Raw genomic sequence first — 18,907 nt, 5'->3', positions numbered from 1 at the left:
ATCAATTTTATAACGTGTTTGCTTACGTAACATTAAATTTTGGGGCTCTCTGGTGTTCGAGCATCTCTGATGCCATTGGAGACTGGTTTCGCGGCTGGCCACGCGTTTTTTTCACGTGTTTAAAAGAGCAGTTACCCATAAAATGTCCTCTCGAGGGCATCCCCTTAACAGATCACCCACGCGTTGAGTTGTGGTATACCATCAAACAATCCTCTGCAATGAGTATGCAAATTATATTGTAACGCGTCAACAATGACATTCCAGGAGTATTTTTAACGAGTAATTGTTTATTGTGATATCGTCACAATGCCGGGCTGCAAATATATGCTCTCCACCTCAAATTAATAGTGGCTTGCCCCCGTACTTTTCCGTTAGCAACAGAGATCTAATTCCATTCGAGAGAAAATTTTTGAATTGAAATAACGTGACTTCCGGTTTGTACCGGATGTTCGTATATAGTTAATCGAGGCCTCTTTCCTGTAAGGTTTCTATATCTGGTCTTGGCTTTCACCTATCTAACTTCGTTCTCGGGATAAAGGAAAGACGGACAGACGGACGAGTTCAATTTTTTTCGGATTGCAGCAGCCATAAAGAAAACTCACCAAAGTAAACTATAGAAGAATTTTTAAATACTTAAAAATAACGCTAATTTATATTTTTATAACGTTAAAATTGGGTGCTCACCGATTTATTTGAAATTAAAAATATGCGCATTTTTGTCAGACATTCTCAAAATGTTTTCCCACCCTTGAATTAGATACTCCACTCCTATTCAGAGATAATACAAGATAGTAAGGTTTGTAATAAGATTTACTGTTCCATTTGTAGAAATTCAATTAGAATTTTAAAATTTCACAAGTTACGTGCGTGTACAATCAAACTTCGATTTAACGCCGCCATTTTTTTAAGGGAGGTCCAATTTTCGTTGGTTACAATCTAATTTTCTAATTTGGCACCTAATTAAACAAATTTGTATACAATTTAATTTATTCTATAGGATATTTTTCGCTGTGGGATACTGTTTTCGATCCTTTTTTTTTGTTTTTAGTTGAAAGATCTTTGTAGGTTTCGTCAAACACTTCATTATTTGTTGATCTTGGCACCATCGATACTGTTAGTTCTGTCAGAAAAGTTTCAGATACTTGACATATATTTTTTTTCTTCTTAGCTCCTAACTTATTTTTTTACACGGGTTCTACTATTTACTGTGCAGATGTTCGTTCTTCCACATTAGTACGAAATTTCATTCCACATCTCTCGTATGGAAACACAAAGTTTAGGTCGTTACCACGAGATCGATTCGTTAATACAACGAAAACATCAAAATAGAATTGTGGCACATTGAATTTTTTCTTTAATTCACAAAATATAATTAATATAATTTTACTTTTACCTTCCCGGCTGATTTATATAACAGAGGGAAAGTATTGCGATCGGTAAAAACCCCCCTGTTAAGATTGTTACGTATTTGGACCTTGAAACATCAACAAATTCAAAAAATTGGGGGTTTCCCCCTATATTTATGTTAGTTCTCATTCGAAGCTTAATAACACCTGTGTCTTTTGTCGAAAATTTCTGAAATTTGGCACGGAGGTTTGTGTATTAGGGGTATTAATGCTGTTTAAATTTTGGTGGGTAAAGGTCGAGTGTGGAGATACAGAGGGTCACGTGTCACCTCTCGAGTGGGGTCGGACTTAATGATTTTTACTCGTTATTAGCATTACAAATTTTTATAAAACTCGCCTCTCCTCTCAAAATTAAGCTATTTTATTATTACTGTATAAATATTATGATATTATATTTTATTTAAAAACTTTTTATAACGGATGGCACCACACGAAGTTTTAACTGTTTTTGCCTGGAAAGTTACGCAACTCGTTGCTGTATTTATTTATTTATTTATTTATTTATTTATTTATTATATATATAAGACTGTTTCTATCGGCCACGTATATAATTAGCAGTTTCTTTTAATACCAATTGCCACTACTTAGCACGATTTGGAAGTAACCTACTTGGCTAATATAATTGGATAACTAGTAAAGTAGCCTATTTCGATAAACTCTGGCCAAATTTTCTACATATTTTAATACTTCGAGATTAGATATAACACTAGTGACTTTACATTCATTTGACATTACTTATAGGTGTTCTAATTAAGATTTTTCAGTCATTCGTCGGTAGAAGGAATTCTATGGTGGGAACAAGCCGTTTTTAATATAGATTCACTCACTCTTATACAATATTTTATCCAAGTATATATATATATAAATGTAAACAAATATCTCTGTCGCTAGTCGGTAAATATTTTCTGTAAAACCACGTGTGAAATATTCGTGTATCAGTGTTGGCTTTTTGTTCCGCGACGATACTCGCCGCGATAAGTGCCTATATTTATTCCGTAAACAAGTGTACAGTAACTAACCACTGTCAGGAGAAGAAAATAAAAATAAGTACAGGAACATTAAAATTATTATAGAGTTCGTTAGTAGTATCAGATAAAGCTTTAACTTAACCATATTTTTTTTTTTTGGACAGGACACTTTGAAACGTCGAGAAATGCAAACAATTCGGTGGTAATTTCTGTATACAATATATGAATGTGTTGTGTGTGTGGGGGGAGCACGATTTTGTTCACCCGGTTTGAAGTTTAATAACCCCTGTGCTTTTTGTCGAAAATTTCTAAAATTTATCAGGGAGGTTTGGGCTTTAGTGGCATTGAAGCTATTAAATTTCAGTGGTTAAAGGTCAAAGAAGTGGGGAGCTAGAGGAGTCACGTGTCATATCTGAAGTGGGGTCGGACTTAATGACGTTTTTACTCGTTATTAGCATTTACAATTTTTTTTACATAACTCATCCCTACCTTCAAAATTAAGCTTTTTATATTAGTATTAATAAAATAAAATCTCATAAAAGATTGTACCACACGCAATCTTAACTTTTTCCTGGGAATTTTACGCGACTAGCCGGATTTTTTAATACTAGAATACTGTTTCGAGGATGATTTGGAGTTTATAGTTATTTAATTAACGGGTTTTTACCATTTACCTTATGTAATGCCCACTGAATAAACTAAGTTAACAGTATGTAACATTCTACATATTATTAAACACTCTAAAATATGTTGACGTAAGTCAAACTTATATATTCTTATCTAAATTACAGACAGAGAGGTTTGTCTGTATGTAATTTAGATAAGAATATATATGAACACCTTATATTTGTGAAAGATAATTTTTCAAGTAAATTAAATATTTAATATTTTATAACTGATATTAAGAATATTAAATAATAATAAATTTAAATTCATTCATATTAAAACTAATACGGTATAAAATTCGTTATTCTGAGAATAAATTGCCCCAAATTTATTTAAGATTATTTATTTGCTGGAAAATAAATAAAAGTTTAAACGAGTTCGAACGGAAATTTCTAAATTTAATAAACTGAAGATAAATCGTTATACGTATTTCGCGTGCGAACGTTATATCCGGGTGGTTTTTCTCTTTCTGGGTGGACGAGTATACCACCCAAAGATAGAAACAAAGACTCAGACGGAAAAAATTCTTTGGACTCGGATGGAAAACGGGACCGAACCCACGTTTTTTTCGGATAGGTGCCAAGCTCGTTCACCAATTATACTCTGAGGCTATCCACTTTTATTTTAATAAGTCCACGTATTGTTTTAAATATACCGCGTAAAATGGTTAATTTAAAATTATTAACAAGAAGAAATACGTACCAGGCATGAAGGAAAATAAAAAAAAAATGAAGTAGAGAATTACAGGGATTTATAAATTAGAAAAATTTTCTTTATCTGAAAGAAATTAAAAGAAAAAAAATTAATTATTTAACTATTGATCAAGTTATGAACTTCGATTTAGCGTCACTGTTTGTTCTCTTTAATCGAGTGTGGCATTGAACTGAATTATTTCAAACAATAATGATTGTAACTAATAACGAGGTCTGTACCAGAGCTTGGAGGACAAGTGATTTGGTAGTAACACTTGTTTACAATGAAAAATTGTAGAATCAGTGAGTGAAATACTGCTTTAATGTTCACGAGGAGTTATGAAAGTGACGCTATTTAGGAGGACATTATAACGAGGTTTAATTAGAAATTATTTTATGATCTTATATTAATTTAACAATTATAAAAATTATAATAATGTAATTTATTAAATGCAATAACTTGTATTTATAACGTAAAATTTCGTATTTTGACCTTTCATTCTGTGACTGAATATTATTTGAATAAGCTAGCGATAAAGTAAGAGGTGTAATTATCATCAATGTATATTTATTTAGACATGAATTATTCGCAGTCATCTCTTATCTAAGTAGGGTGTGGAAATTATCCAGTAAATTGTAATTTTCCGGTGTCACGAAGATTATAGAAAATTCACTAAAGTTCTTCTGTAGTAATAAAAAGTAACGTTCAGTGAATGTAACTTCATTTATTTTTTTTGTCATTTTATTATTATTTTAAATCGATCAAAGCTTAGTATTCCGCTGCAAGGCCATCCAAGTGTTAAAGTTCATTGGCACAACGTACCTTCTCTCCAAAGATTCTACAATATTTTTTTACTTTTCCTGTTGTATAGGCTATAACAGAGGATAAATATGGCGACTGGTCAAAGAATGACACCCAAATTTTTATATTTTTGGACTCTGGGACCGTAAAACGCAAAAAAAAATGATTTTCCTGTATTTATGAATGTATGTGGAGGGACACGATTTTATTCACTAACTTTGAAGCTTAATAACTCGCGTGCCAACAGTCGGAAATTTCTGAAACTTTGCAAGTTGGTTTGGGAATTAGGGAGGAACATTTCCAGAAATTTTCAGGAAAATTGGACTATCGGTTCGTGATATATTGATCCACTCCCGAACCAATCTGAAGACTTAAATGTAATGGTAACAGTTATTAAGGATGAAAACAAATAAGTAACGTTGCCATCTTTATTTATTTATTTACAATATCTAATCATTAAATACATTAAATAATTTTTCGTGTATTTAATGCTTTCGATTCTTTGATAAATTATTAAGAAAGTAAATAATAAAAATAGGGCGACTTAACGTGTCTAGAATGCTAAATTAGAAGAGGTCGTCCAAGTACAGGAGAACCTAATTTTATAGGTGACGTCGTACGCAGGAATTATAAATATTTTAAAAAAATAAAATTTATACATTGTTTTTATTTTTACCATTTTTTTTTTCTTAATTATGTAAATTAATGCGGCCATTACGTAGGAGAAATTGTCAATCTGCAAATAGGTTTTCTCCTTTTATTATTATTATTTGTTTTTTAATTCGTTTTCATTATCTGAATTTTCGGTGCTGCGTGCAGCGATAAATTATTTTTAAAAGTGCATTCCGAACAAAAATTCTTTTTTTTTTCTTCTATTTTTATCCGGAATTCAGTTTAAAACGCGAAAAAATATGCAAATTAGTAATGGAAGTAATAGATTTATCATCATCTAGAAAATGGAATCTGCACGAATTGCATTTGTAATATATAAAATATATATATATATATATATTCTNTCAAATACACTACAAAACACAGACAAAACAATACATCACAACAGACCAAACATCACATCCATTGACAAACAAAACAAAATCACGTACTGTACTGTACACGATAGACATCGCTGTAGAAAACAATGAAAAATTTGTCAACTTTTAAGAAATAAAGCTTTTGTGGAGAATGGATAAAGTACTTATTGTGCCAGTAATTTCTTGCAATCATTATACCAAATACACTACTGAAGTGTAGAAACATATGATACACAACACTATAGAAGGTTGCCATACTAAACACATGTCACATAGAACATTCTTAAATACAGACACACAGACTACGTGAACAGCTCTTAAAAAATAAAAAAAAAAAGCAATTTTATTCTGTAGTTATGCTTTGACTTTAGTCCGGCATAGCGCTAGGCATCGGTGAAGAAAGCACTCTAACAACACTATTACCGTAATAATGATATAAAACGGCGAAGATGAACCTTTAACTCAGGAAAAATTAGAAAACCGGTACTGGTATTTCGGTAACGGTATTACTCATCACTTTTCAAAAATAGGGTGTGTTTAAAACTGTGTATTTAAATACCGGTTTCCACACCCTACATCTAATTCATCTATTATTTCACATTTTTAGCGTTATCATGTACAGTATACAGTATACTATTGTATATAATTTCAATATTCTATGCTCACATTCATGTTTCCTTTTATGATTTCATACTTGTTAACTACACACTTATCTGCAGGTGTTAAAATTCCATAGGTATGTATTTATGGTGCGTTATATCTCAATAATGTAGTGAGGATACTAAGATTTTAAAAAATATTTTCTTGTTTCGCAAAGATGTTAAGAGATTTTGATATTATATCAAAATTTCTTAACATCTACAAGCAAGCCAATTTGTGATAAAAAGTATTTATAGAACGTCAATCGTTAATTAGTTTGGAAATATTTTTAAAAATTAAAGTAACGGATAGGTACAGTATTTATTAAAATATATGTATACAACAGTATGAGCTGTATCAAGAGACAAATGTCTTGCTGAAAAACTACAAACTGTGTTTATATTTCAAGTCATGATTTATGACTTTCTTTTATCAAAATAAAAAAAAAATTAACGAAATTCTCACTGTTGCCACTGAGAATTTCGTTATTTTTCATAAATGTCTAATGTTTCTGTTTAGGTTTTTTTCAATAAATTACAATAATGTATATCGAATATTTTCTGTACATTGCTGCGGAAATAGACAGAAAATTTTATCTGGTTTGTTTGTTTATCTGACCCCCCCAAGAGTGGCGACAAATGTTGAGAAACTGGCCCCCTTTAAGGTGTTACGACACTTGGGAGACTGGTCCCTTTTTAGGTGTTACAAACGTGAAGAAAATTCCGAAAACTCTTCATGGCCAACCCGTTGGTGAGGCGCGAACCCGCGACAAGTTTACCAGTGTTCGGTGATTTTTACTTTTCCGTCTATTATACATAACAGGGAAAGTATGGCGATCCGGCAAAAAATGATGACCTCTCCAGATTTTTACATTTTTGAATTCAGAACACCTTAAAACGTTGAGAAATAAAAAAAATGCAGGGGTTTCTTCTGTATGTATGAATATTTGCGTGTGTGGGTGGGAGGGGCACAATTTTGTTCATTCTGTTTGAAGCTTAATAACTCCTTTGGTTTTTATCGAAAATTTCTGAAATTTTGCAGAGAAGTTCGTTTATTAGGAGCATCGATGCTATTAAATTTTGGTGGTTAAAGGCCGAGGGGGTGAGGAGATAAAGGGGTCGTGTGTATCTCCATCTGACTTAATGACTACTCGTTATTAGCATTTACAACTTTTTCTTTTTTTAATAAAACCTATCCCTACCCTTAATATTAAGCTTTTTGCCATTTTATAATAGTTAAAATATATATAAAAGTTCTTAAAATAAAATATCGTAACAGATGGCTCCACCAAATGTTGCCGGGAAAGTTAAGCAACTCGTTGCTGGAAAGTTTTTTATTCACTCTGCCACTGGGTGGACTGAAAAATTTTGTCTGTTTTATAGTTTCTTTTTATTAAATTAATAATATATTTTTTAAAGATGAATTTTTTTTTTTAAATTCGCGATTAAAAGTATCACAAAAGAGATGCCCTTGTTGTTTAATCTTTAATTATTTAAAGTTTATCATCTAACGATGTAAAGAGCATCTTACATATTTTATTTTTGAGTACGTGTAGGGGTAGAATTTGGCATTTTCCTCGTCACCGGTAATGAGTCCTTAACGAAAAATAAACTCCAAGGCCAGTGACAGTTACCAAGAAGGCCATTTTTTTTTTTGTTTTGGAAAATTGTAAATCCTTTAAAAAAAATCCCCAATTTATACGAATACAGTATTTATATTCACTTGGTTTGTTAGTGTTTAGTGAAATCTGTTATTGTTACTCTGTACTGAAATTATCTGTTGCATTCTGTTATTTTGTAATGAAATTAATGTGAATTTTGTGTAAAACGTAATTAAATAATCGCCAAAATAGATACAGATCATATTTCTTCACTGTTCTTTGTACCTATAATTGTATATACATCATGAATACCTATAGATTTTTAATTTTCTCTGTTATGTCTATGTAAAACAGGAAAATTATGGCGATTGGTCAAAAAATGGTCCTACATTTTTGGACTCGAGGATTTTGTTAGTGGGATTCTTTCTGTGTATGGATGTTAGTGTGTGTGGGAGCACTAACATACAATTTGAATTATTTATTTTGATTAATAATATAAATGTTATTTTTAAAATAAAATCTCANATACAGCGAATGATTTAGCTCGATTCATTGATAGTCCACCGTAATTTTAGTGAAGATTCTACTATGTTACGTAGGTCTGCTGGCGAGAATTTTCGGGGATTTAGCTTCGTGTGAATAAAATGTCGATTATCTGCGTCTAGACACTGATAATCGATGTAAAATATATTTAAAAAAAAAATCTAAAACGGGTCTAAAACTGTGCCAAAAAGTTTAAGGGTTGTTCTTCGTGTTGGTGACTCACTACGGCACGCTTATTCAAAATCGTAGGAGGCAATTTGCCAGAGGTTGAGAGGAGGACTACCTGACAAATGTGTATTTCACCTTAAACACCATCCCCGGATGCCATTAAAATATAAGAAAGAAATTAAAAAAACAGATTTTTTTTCTTGGAATTTTTAATTTGCATCAATTTTATAACGTGTTTGCTTACGTAACATTAAATTTTGGGGCTCTCTGGTGTTCGAGCATCTCTGATGCCATTGGAGACTGGTTTCGCGGCTGGCCACGCGTTTTTTTCACGTGTTTAAAAGAGCAGTTACCCATAAAATGTCCTCTCGAGGGCATCCCCTTAACAGATCACCCACGCGTTGAGTTGTGGTATACCATCAAACAATCCTCTGCAATGAGTATGCAAATTATATTGTAACGCGTCAACAATGACATTCCAGGAGTATTTTAACGAGTAATTGTTTATTGTGATATCGTCACAATGCCGGGCTGCAAATATATGCTCTCCACCTCAAATTAATAGTAGCTTGCCCCCGTACATCATACTTTTCCGTTAGCAACAGAGATCTAATTTCATTCGAGGGAAAATTTTTGAATTGAAATAACGTGACTTCCGGTTTGTACCGGATGTTCGTATATAGTTAATCGAGGCCTCCTCCCTCTAAGGTTTCTATATCTGGTCTCGGCTTTCACCTATTTAACTTCGTTCTCGGGATAAAGGAAAGACGGACAGACGGACGAGTTGGAATTTATAGTTCTTCAATTTTTTTCGGATTGCAGCAGCCATAAAGAAAACTCACCAAAGTAAACTATAGAAGAATTTTTAAATACTTAAAAATAACGCTAATTTACATTTTTATAACGTTAAAATTGGGCGTTCACCGATTTATTTGAAATTAAAAATATGCGCATTTTTGTCAGACATTCTCAAAATGTTTTCCCACCCTTGAATTAGATACTCCACTCCTATTCAGAGATAATACAAGATAGTAAGGTTTGTAATAAGATTTACTGTTCCATTTGTAGAAATTCAATTAGAATTTTAAAATTTCACAAGTTACGTGCGTGTACAATCAAACTTCGATTTAACGCCGCCATTTTTTTAAGGGAGGTCCAATTTTCGTTGGTTACAATCTAATTTTCTAATTTGGCACCTAATTAAACAAATTTGTATACAATTTAATTTATTCTATAGGATATTTTTCGCTGTGGGATACTGTTTTCGATCCTTTTTTTTTGTTTTTAGTTGAAAGATCTTTGTAGGTTTCGTCAAACACTTCATTATTTGTTGATCTTGGCACCATCGATACTGTTAGTTCTGTCAGAAAAGTTTCAGATACTTGACATATATTTTTTTTCTTCTTAGCTCCTAACTTATTTTTTTACACGGGTTCTACTATTTACTGTGCAGATGTTCGTTCTTCCACATTAGTACGAAATTTCATTCCACATCTCTCGTATGGAAACACAAAGTTTAGGTCGTTACCACGAGATCGATTCGTTAATACAACGAAAACATCAAAATAGAATTGTGGCACATTGAATTTTTTCTTTAATTCACAAAATATAATTAATATAATTTTACTTTTACCTTCCCGGCTGATTTATATAACAGAGGGAAAGTATTGCGATCGGTAAAAACCCCCCTGTTAAGATTGTTACGTATTTGGACCTTGAAACATCAACAAATTCAAAAAATTGGGGGTTTCCCCCTATATTTATGTTAGTTCTCATTCGAAGCTTAATAACACCTGTGTCTTTTGTCGAAAATTTCTGAAATTTGGCACGGAGGTTTGTGTATTAGGGGTATTAATGCTGTTTAAATTTTGGTGGGTAAAGGTCGAGTGTGGAGATACAGAGGGTCACGTGTCACCTCTCGAGTGGGGTCGGACTTAATGATTTTTACTCGTTATTAGCATTACAAATTTTTATAAAACTCGCCTCTCCTCTCAAAATTAAGCTATTTTATTATTACTGTATAAATATTATGATATTATATTTTATTTAAAAACTTTTTATAACGGATGGCACCACACGAAGTTTTAACTGTTTTTGCCTGGAAAGTTACGCAACTCGTTGCTGTATTTATTTATTTATTTATTTATTTATTATATATATAAGACTGTTTCTATCGGCCACGTATATAATTAGCAGTTTCTTTTAATACCAATTGCCACTACTTAGCACGATTTGGAAGTAACCTACTTGGCTAATATAATTGGATAACTAGTAAAGTAGCCTATTTCGATAAACTCTAGCCAAATTTTCTACATATTTTAATACTTCGAGATTAGATATAACACTAGTGACTTTACATTCATTTGACATTACTTATAGGTGTTCTAATTAAGATTTTTCAGTCATTCGTCGGTAGAAGGAATTCTATGGTGGGAACAAGCCGTTTTTAATATAGATTCACTCACTCTTATACAATATTTTATCCAAGTATATATATATATAAATGTAAACAAATATCTCTGTCGCTAGTCGGTAAATATTTTCTGTAAAACCACGTGTGAAATATTCGTGTATCAGTGTTGGCTTTTTGTTCCGCGACGATACTCGCCGCGATAAGTGCCTATATTTATTCCGTAAACAAGTGTACAGTAACTAACCACTGTCAGGAGAAGAAAATAAAAATAAGTACAGGAACATTAAAATTATTATAGAGTTCGTTAGTAGTATCAGATAAAGCTTTAACTTAACCATATTTTTTTTTTTGGACAGGACACTTTGAAACGTCGAGAAATGCAAACAATTCGGTGGTAATTTCTGTATACAATATATGAATGTGTTGTGTGTGTGGGGGGAGCACGATTTTGTTCACCCGGTTTGAAGTTTAATAACCCCTGTGCTTTTTGTCGAAAATTTCTAAAATTTATCAGGGAGGTTTGGGCTTTAGTGGCATTGAAGCTATTAAATTTCAGTGGTTAAAGGTCAAAGAAGTGGGGAGCTAGAGGAGTCACGTGTCATATCTGAAGTGGGGTCGGACTTAATGACGTTTTTACTCGTTATTAGCATTTACAATTTTTTTTACATAACTCATCCCTACCTTCAAAATTAAGCTTTTTATATTAGTATTAATAAAATAAAATCTCATAAAAGATTGTACCACACGCAATCTTAACTTTTTCCTGGGAATTTTACGCGACTAGCCGGATTTTTTAATACTAGAATACTGTTTCGAGGATGATTTGGAGTTTATAGTTATTTAATTAACGGGTTTTTACCATTTACCTTATGTAATGCCCACTGAATAAACTAAGTTAACAGTATGTAACATTCTACATATTATTAAACACTCTAAAATATGTTGACGTAAGTCAAACTTATATATTCTTATCTAAATTACAGACAGAGAGGTTTGTCTGTATGTAATTTAGATAAGAATATATATGAACACCTTATATTTGTGAAAGATAATTTTTCAAGTAAATTAAATATTTAATATTTTATAACTGATATTAAGAATATTAAATAATAATAAATTTAAATTCATTCATATTAAAACTAATACGGTATAAAATTCGTTATTCTGAGAATAAATTGCCCCAAATTTATTTAAGATTATTTATTTGCTGGAAAATAAATAAAAGTTTAAACGAGTTCGAACGGAAATTTCTAAATTTAATAAACTGAAGATAAATCGTTATACGTATTTCGCGTGCGAACGTTATATCCGGGTGGTTTTTCTCTTTCTGGGTGGACGAGTATACCACCCAAAGATAGAAACAAAGACTCAGACGGAAAAAATTCTTTGGACTCGGATGGAAAACGGGACCGAACCCACGTTTTTTTCGGATAGGTGCCAAGCTCGTTCACCAATTATACTCTGAGGCTATCCACTTTTATTTTAATAAGTCCACGTATTGTTTTAAATATACCGCGTAAAATGGTTAATTTAAAATTATTAACAAGAAGAAATACGTACCAGGCATGAAGGAAAATAAAAAAAAAATGAAGTAGAGAATTACAGGGATTTATAAATTAGAAAAATTTTCTTTATCTGAAAGAAATTAAAAGAAAAAAAATTAATTATTTAACTATTGATCAAGTTATGAACTTCGATTTAGCGTCACTGTTTGTTCTCTTTAATCGAGTGTGGCATTGAACTGAATTATTTCAAACAATAATGATTGTAACTAATAACGAGGTCTGTACCAGAGCTTGGAGGACAAGTGATTTGGTAGTAACACTTGTTTACAATGAAAAATTGTAGAATCAGTGAGTGAAATACTGCTTTAATGTTCACGAGGAGTTATGAAAGTGACGCTATTTAGGAGGACATTATAACGAGGTTTAATTAGAAATTATTTTATGATCTTATATTAATTTAACAATTATAAAAATTATAATAATGTAATTTATTAAATGCAATAACTTGTATTTATAACGTAAAATTTCGTATTTTGACCTTTCATTCTGTGACTGAATATTATTTGAATAAGCTAGCGATAAAGTAAGAGGTGTAATTATCATCAATGTATATTTATTTAGACATGAATTATTCGCAGTCATCTCTTATCTAAGTAGGGTGTGGAAATTATCCAGTAAATTGTAATTTTCCGGTACCAAACGCCTATCAGTGATCGAGTGGATAAAACCACTGAACAATGGTCGTGGGTTCGCGCCTGGCAAATGGGCTGGCCACGTGGAGTCTTCCGGGTTTTCTTCACGTTTGTAACACCTAAATAGATGCCAGTTTCCCTTAGAAAGTTCTCCCGGGAGATATCCCTCTTTGGTAGACCGCCCACGTGTCGCATTGCCTTATACAAATAAACCTAACCGGTAAAAAACTACTACACACCTAGCAACCTTAGTATAAATACACACACCTCAAACGGCCATGAAACCAACACATCAAATACACTACAAAACACAGACAAAACAATACATCACAACAGACCAAACATCACATCCATTGACAAACAAAACAAAATCACGTACTGTACTGTACACGATAGACATCGCTGTAGAAAACACTGAAAAATTTGTCAACTTTTAAGAAATAAAGCTTTTGTGGAGAATGGATAAAGTACTTATTGTGCCAGTAATTTCTTGCAATCATTATACCAAATACACTACTGAAGTGTAGAAACATATGATACACAACACTATAGAAGGTTGCCATACTAAACACATGTCACATAGAACATTCTTAAATACAGACACACAGACTACGTGAACAGCTCTTAAAAAACAAAAAAAAAGCAATTTTATTCTGTAGTTATGCTTTGACTTTAGTCCGGCATAGCGCTAGGCATCGGTGAAGAAAGCACTCTAACAACACTATTACCGTAATAATGATATAAAACGGCGAAGATGAACCTTTAACTCAGGAAAAATTAGAAAACCGGTACTGGTATTTCGGTAACGGTATTACTCATCACTTTTCAAAAATAGGGTGTGTTTAAAACTGTGTATTTAAATACCGGTTTCCACACCCTACATCTAATTCATCTATTATTTCACATTTTTAGCGTTATCATGTACAGTATACAGTATACTATTGTATATAATTTCAATATTCTATGCTCACATTCATGTTTCCTTTTATGATTTCATACTTGTTAACTACACACTTATCTGCAGGTGTTAAAATTCCATAGGTATGTATTTATGGTGCGTTATATCTCAATAATGTAGTGAGGATACTAAGATTTAAAAAAATATTTTCTTGTTTCGCAAAGATGTTAAGAGATTTTGATATTATATCAAAATTTCTTAACATCTACAAGCAAGCCAATTTGTGATAAAAAGTATTTATAGAACGTCAATCGTTAATTAGTTTGGAAATATTTTTAAAAATTAAAGTAACGGATAGGTACAGTATTTATTAAAATATATGTATACAACAGTATGAGCTGTATCAACAGACAAATGTCTTGCTGAAAAACTACAAACTGTGTTTATATTTCAAGTCATGATTTATGACTTTCTTTTATCAAAATAAAAAAAAAATTAACGAAATTCTCACTGTTGCCACTGACAATTTCGTTATTTTTCATAAATGTCTAATGTTTCTGTTTAGGTTTTTTTCAATAAATTACAATAATGTATATCGAATATTTTCTGTACATTGCTGCGGAAATAGACAGAAAATTTTATCTGGTTTGTTTGTTTATCTGACCCCCCCAAGAGTGGCGACAAATGTTGAGAAACTGGCCCCCTTTAAGGTGTTACGACACTTGGGAGACTGGTCCCTTTTTAGGTGTTACAAACGTGAAGAAAATTCCGAAAACTCTTCATGGCCAACCCGTTGGTGAGGCGCGAACCCGCGACAAGTTTACCAGTGTTCGGTGATTTTTACTTTTCCGTCTATTATACATAACAGGGAAAGTATGGCGATCCGGCAAAAAATGATGACCTCTCCAGATTTTTACATTTTTGAATTCAGAACACCTTAAAACGTTGAGAAATAAAAAAAATGCAGGGGTTTCTTCTGTATGTATGAATATTTGCGTGTGTGGGTGGGAGGGGCACAATTTTGTTCATTCTGTTTGAAGCTTAATAACTCCTTTGGTTTTTATCGAAAATTTCTGAAATTTTGCAGAGAAGTTCGTTTATTAGGAGCATCGATGCTATTAAATTTTGGTGGTTAAAGGCCGAGGGGGTGAGGAGATAAAGGGGTCGTGTGTATCTCCATCTGACTTAATGACTACTCGTTATTAGCATTTACAATTTTTTCTTTTTTTAATAAAACCCATCCCTACCCTTAATATTAAGCTTTTTGCCATTTTATAATAGTTAAAAATATATAAAAGTTCTTAAAATAAAATATCGTAACAGATGGCTTCACCAAATATTGCCGGGAAAGTTAAGCAACTCGTTGCTGGAGAGTTTTTTATTCACTCTGCCACTGGGTGGGCTGAAAATTTTGTCTGTTTTATAGTTTCTTTTTATTAAATTAATAATATATTTTTTAAAGATGAATTTTTTTTTAAATTCGCGATTAAAAGTATCACAAAAGAGATGCCCTTGTTGTTTAATCTTTAATTATTTAAAGTTTATCATCTAACGATGTAAAGAGCATCTTACATATTTTATTTTTGAGTACGTGTAGGGGTAGAATTTGGCATTTTCCTCGTCACCGGTAATGAGTCCTTAACGAAAAATAAACTCCAAGGCCAGTGACAGTTACCAAGAAGGCCATTTTTTTTTTTGTTTTGGAAAATTGTAAATCCTTTAAAAAAAAATCCCCAATTTATACGAATACAGTATTTATATTCACTTGGTTTGTTAGTGTTTAGTGAAATCTGTTATTGTTACTCTGTACTGAAATTATCTGTTGCATTCTGTTATTTTGTAATGAAATTAATGTGAATTTTGTGTAAAACGTAATTAAATAATCGCCAAAATAGATACAGATCATATTTCTTCACTGTTCTTTGTACCTATAACTGTATATACATCATGAATACCTATAGATTTTTAATTTCCTCTGTTATGTCTATGTAAAACAGGAAAATTATGGCGATTGGTCAAAAAATGGTCCTACATTTTTGGACTCGAGGCCCTTGTTAGCGGGATTCTTTCTGTGTATGGATGTTAGTGTGTGTGGGAGCACTAACATACAATTTGAATTATTTATTTTGATTAATAATATAAATGTTATTTTTAAAATAAAATCTCAATAAAAGCTGGAAAAGTTATGCAACTCATTGCTAGATTTTTTTAGATAAGCTTAAATATTCACTGAAATGGATTTAGACGAATTTGCTAGTTTTGTAATATGTAAAATATTATTATTTTATATAATTTTAGCAGCAGAATAAATGATTTTAATTAATTTATACTGCATTACACAATTGTATTTCAATTATTCAGAAAAAATACTCGATAATTTACGACGTGGATCTTTATTTAGGAGAAAACTCCGATTTTCCTCATTGGATAAAGTAAGAAAAAAAAATAAAATAAATGTCCTTATTATTTAAAGCGAATAAAAAAGAAAAATACATAAAAGGTAGACTAACTTGTAACAGTTAAATCTTGTCTGAATTTTTTTAAAATTTACTTAGACGAAGATGCTGTAAATGGAAGAAAATAATAAAAATAAATAATATAATAGAAAAACTCATTAAAATTGAATGAAATAAAAATCAAAAAGTCAATATTTGAAAATTTCAAGTTTGCTTTCATCGATGGTCGATTATGTTCGGAGGAGGAAACTATAAATAACACTTTCAGATTGCGATAACTGATTTAAATAAACAAATTAAAAAATATATATTATTTACGTTATTTTTTAATGAAATTTTAAAGAAACAGTTCAGATTTTCCCCTCCGGATCATCCTAATTATATGTCCACTTTTCCATTTGTAGGCGTCAATGAACTCCTGTATCGATCGGTGCGTGATTAAAACACGCAAAAGTTTAATTCATATAAATAATTACTTTTGATTTATGGGCCATTTGGATGCTATCTATTGTAGAAATTTATTTACTGGAATATTTTTTTTAATGTGTAAATTATGAAACTAGACCTATGAAATTTAGTGTACAGATTTTTACTTTCCCGGCTGTTAAAACAGAGGGAAAGTATGGCGATCCGGCAAAAAATGACCCCTCTAGATTTTTACATTTTTATACTCAAGACACCTTGAAACGTGGAGAAATACAAAAGAATTCGAAGGTTTTTTTTTCTGTATGTGTGTGTTTTGTTCACCCTGATTTAAGCTTAATAACTCCTGTGCTTTTTGACGAAAATTTTTGAAATTTGGAATGGAGGTTTGTTCGTTAGGAGGATTCGATCCTATTAAATTTTGGTGAGTATAGGTCGAGGGGTGAGAAGATAAAGGGAGTCGTGTGTGTAGGCCTATATCCAGTAAGATGGGACTTAATTGATGACGATTTTACTCGTTATTAGCATTTACAATTTTTTTTTTTATAAAACTTGTCCCTTCAAAATTCTTAAAAAGCTTTCTGCCATTTTATAATAATTAAAAGTATTTTAAAAAAAACTAAAATAAAAGATCGTAACAGATGGCGCCAGTAAATGTTGCCGTGAAAGTTAAGCAACTCGTTGCAGGAAATTTTTTTTTTCGTGGAAGTAACGCAGTTTTATGATTAAGAAAAATCTCTGATTAGAGAATTGAACGTCTTCACTTTAGACTTCAGCTGTTCTTGAAAGTTTAATACAGTATCGATTTTCTATTTCGTAAGGAATCGATTGATTTCTAGTTGCTGGACTCTCACGATAATGTATTTTTTTCCCTCCTTTTTTTTGTTTAAGATCGGTCACCTTGAGAAATTCCGAAATTATTTCACATAACGTAAAATTACGTAGATGAAAATCTTCTAGAATTTCTTAAAACAGAAAAGCATCATTGAAATGAAATAAGATGTTTAAACTTCAATACAGTCGAACCTCGATATAGCGCTAGTAATTACTTGCGAACAGATCTTCTCATACATATTTAGTAGGGGACCCGTGAATAACTAAACGTGAGGCTATTTTTGTCACCAAATCACTTGAATTTCGGACTCCCAAATTCGTGTATAGACCTCATTCAATAGATTAATTAATTAATTAATTAATATTCCGTAAAAATTAATTTGTGCATACCTATGACATACATTTAAATTTGTAAAAAAAAACAGTATTCTTTCTTAATTTTTTGTATTTTATTGTATTTTCTTCATACATAGAAAAGTTAAAAACTTTATTGTGAACGAAGAAAATAAAGGAATTAATTAATTTTAGCGAATAAAATGGAAGAATAAATAAAATACAACTAAGAAAATAATTAAAATAATAATAATAATAATTGATAATAATTAAAATAGAACGAAGAAAATACAAGAAATATTCAGAATTTAGATTAAATAAATAAATATTATGAATTTGCTATTATTAGTATTATTATTTCTTGCTCTACAGTTTAGTATTTATATCAAAAATTACCTATTTAGATTATTGTGATGTAATAAATATTTTTCCATAGAAATTGCTAGAATTAAAACGGGTTATGAAGCTCGATATATAGTAAATTGTACACAAGTTCAAAGATTAAAAAAAAAGAAAAAAAAAACATTTTTTACTATAAATCACCGACGTATTTACATAAACAGACTACATAAATATAAAATGTCGATATATTTTGATTATTCGTTGGAAGAAAGACCATACCACTGTTTATAAGAGATAATTATCAATTAGTTATATTCTACATAGTTTAATAATAGTAATTATAGTAATGCTAATGTGCCTTCATTTCTCACAGGAAGTGAATGTGAGACTTTGGAGCCAGTTTTTTTGTAATTGATACTTCTCTAAATAGTTTTTTCCGTATCAAGTTATGAAGAGATGGCTCCAAAGTCTCCACAGTTTCCTATTTTGTTTGTTT

At 31.2% G+C, this 18,907-nt stretch overlaps 1 protein-coding gene across 1 annotated transcript in view; it reads left to right on the top strand.

Moving 5' to 3' along the window:
* Positions 1 to 18,907, top strand: part of LOC111639743 (TBC1 domain family member 1-like) — a 90,741-nt gene that overhangs the window by 8,063 nt on the left and 63,771 nt on the right. The gene's annotated exons all lie outside the window — the stretch shown is intronic.

The sequence above is a fragment of the Centruroides sculpturatus genome, unplaced genomic scaffold (assembly GCF_000671375.1).
Source record: "Centruroides sculpturatus isolate CEXI.00-Female unplaced genomic scaffold, Cexi_2.0 scaffold212, whole genome shotgun sequence".
NCBI classification, from domain to species: Eukaryota; Metazoa; Arthropoda; class Arachnida; order Scorpiones; family Buthidae; genus Centruroides; species Centruroides sculpturatus.
Note: the sequence above shows the minus strand (reverse complement) of the source record. Positions and strands in the feature narration are given on the sequence as shown.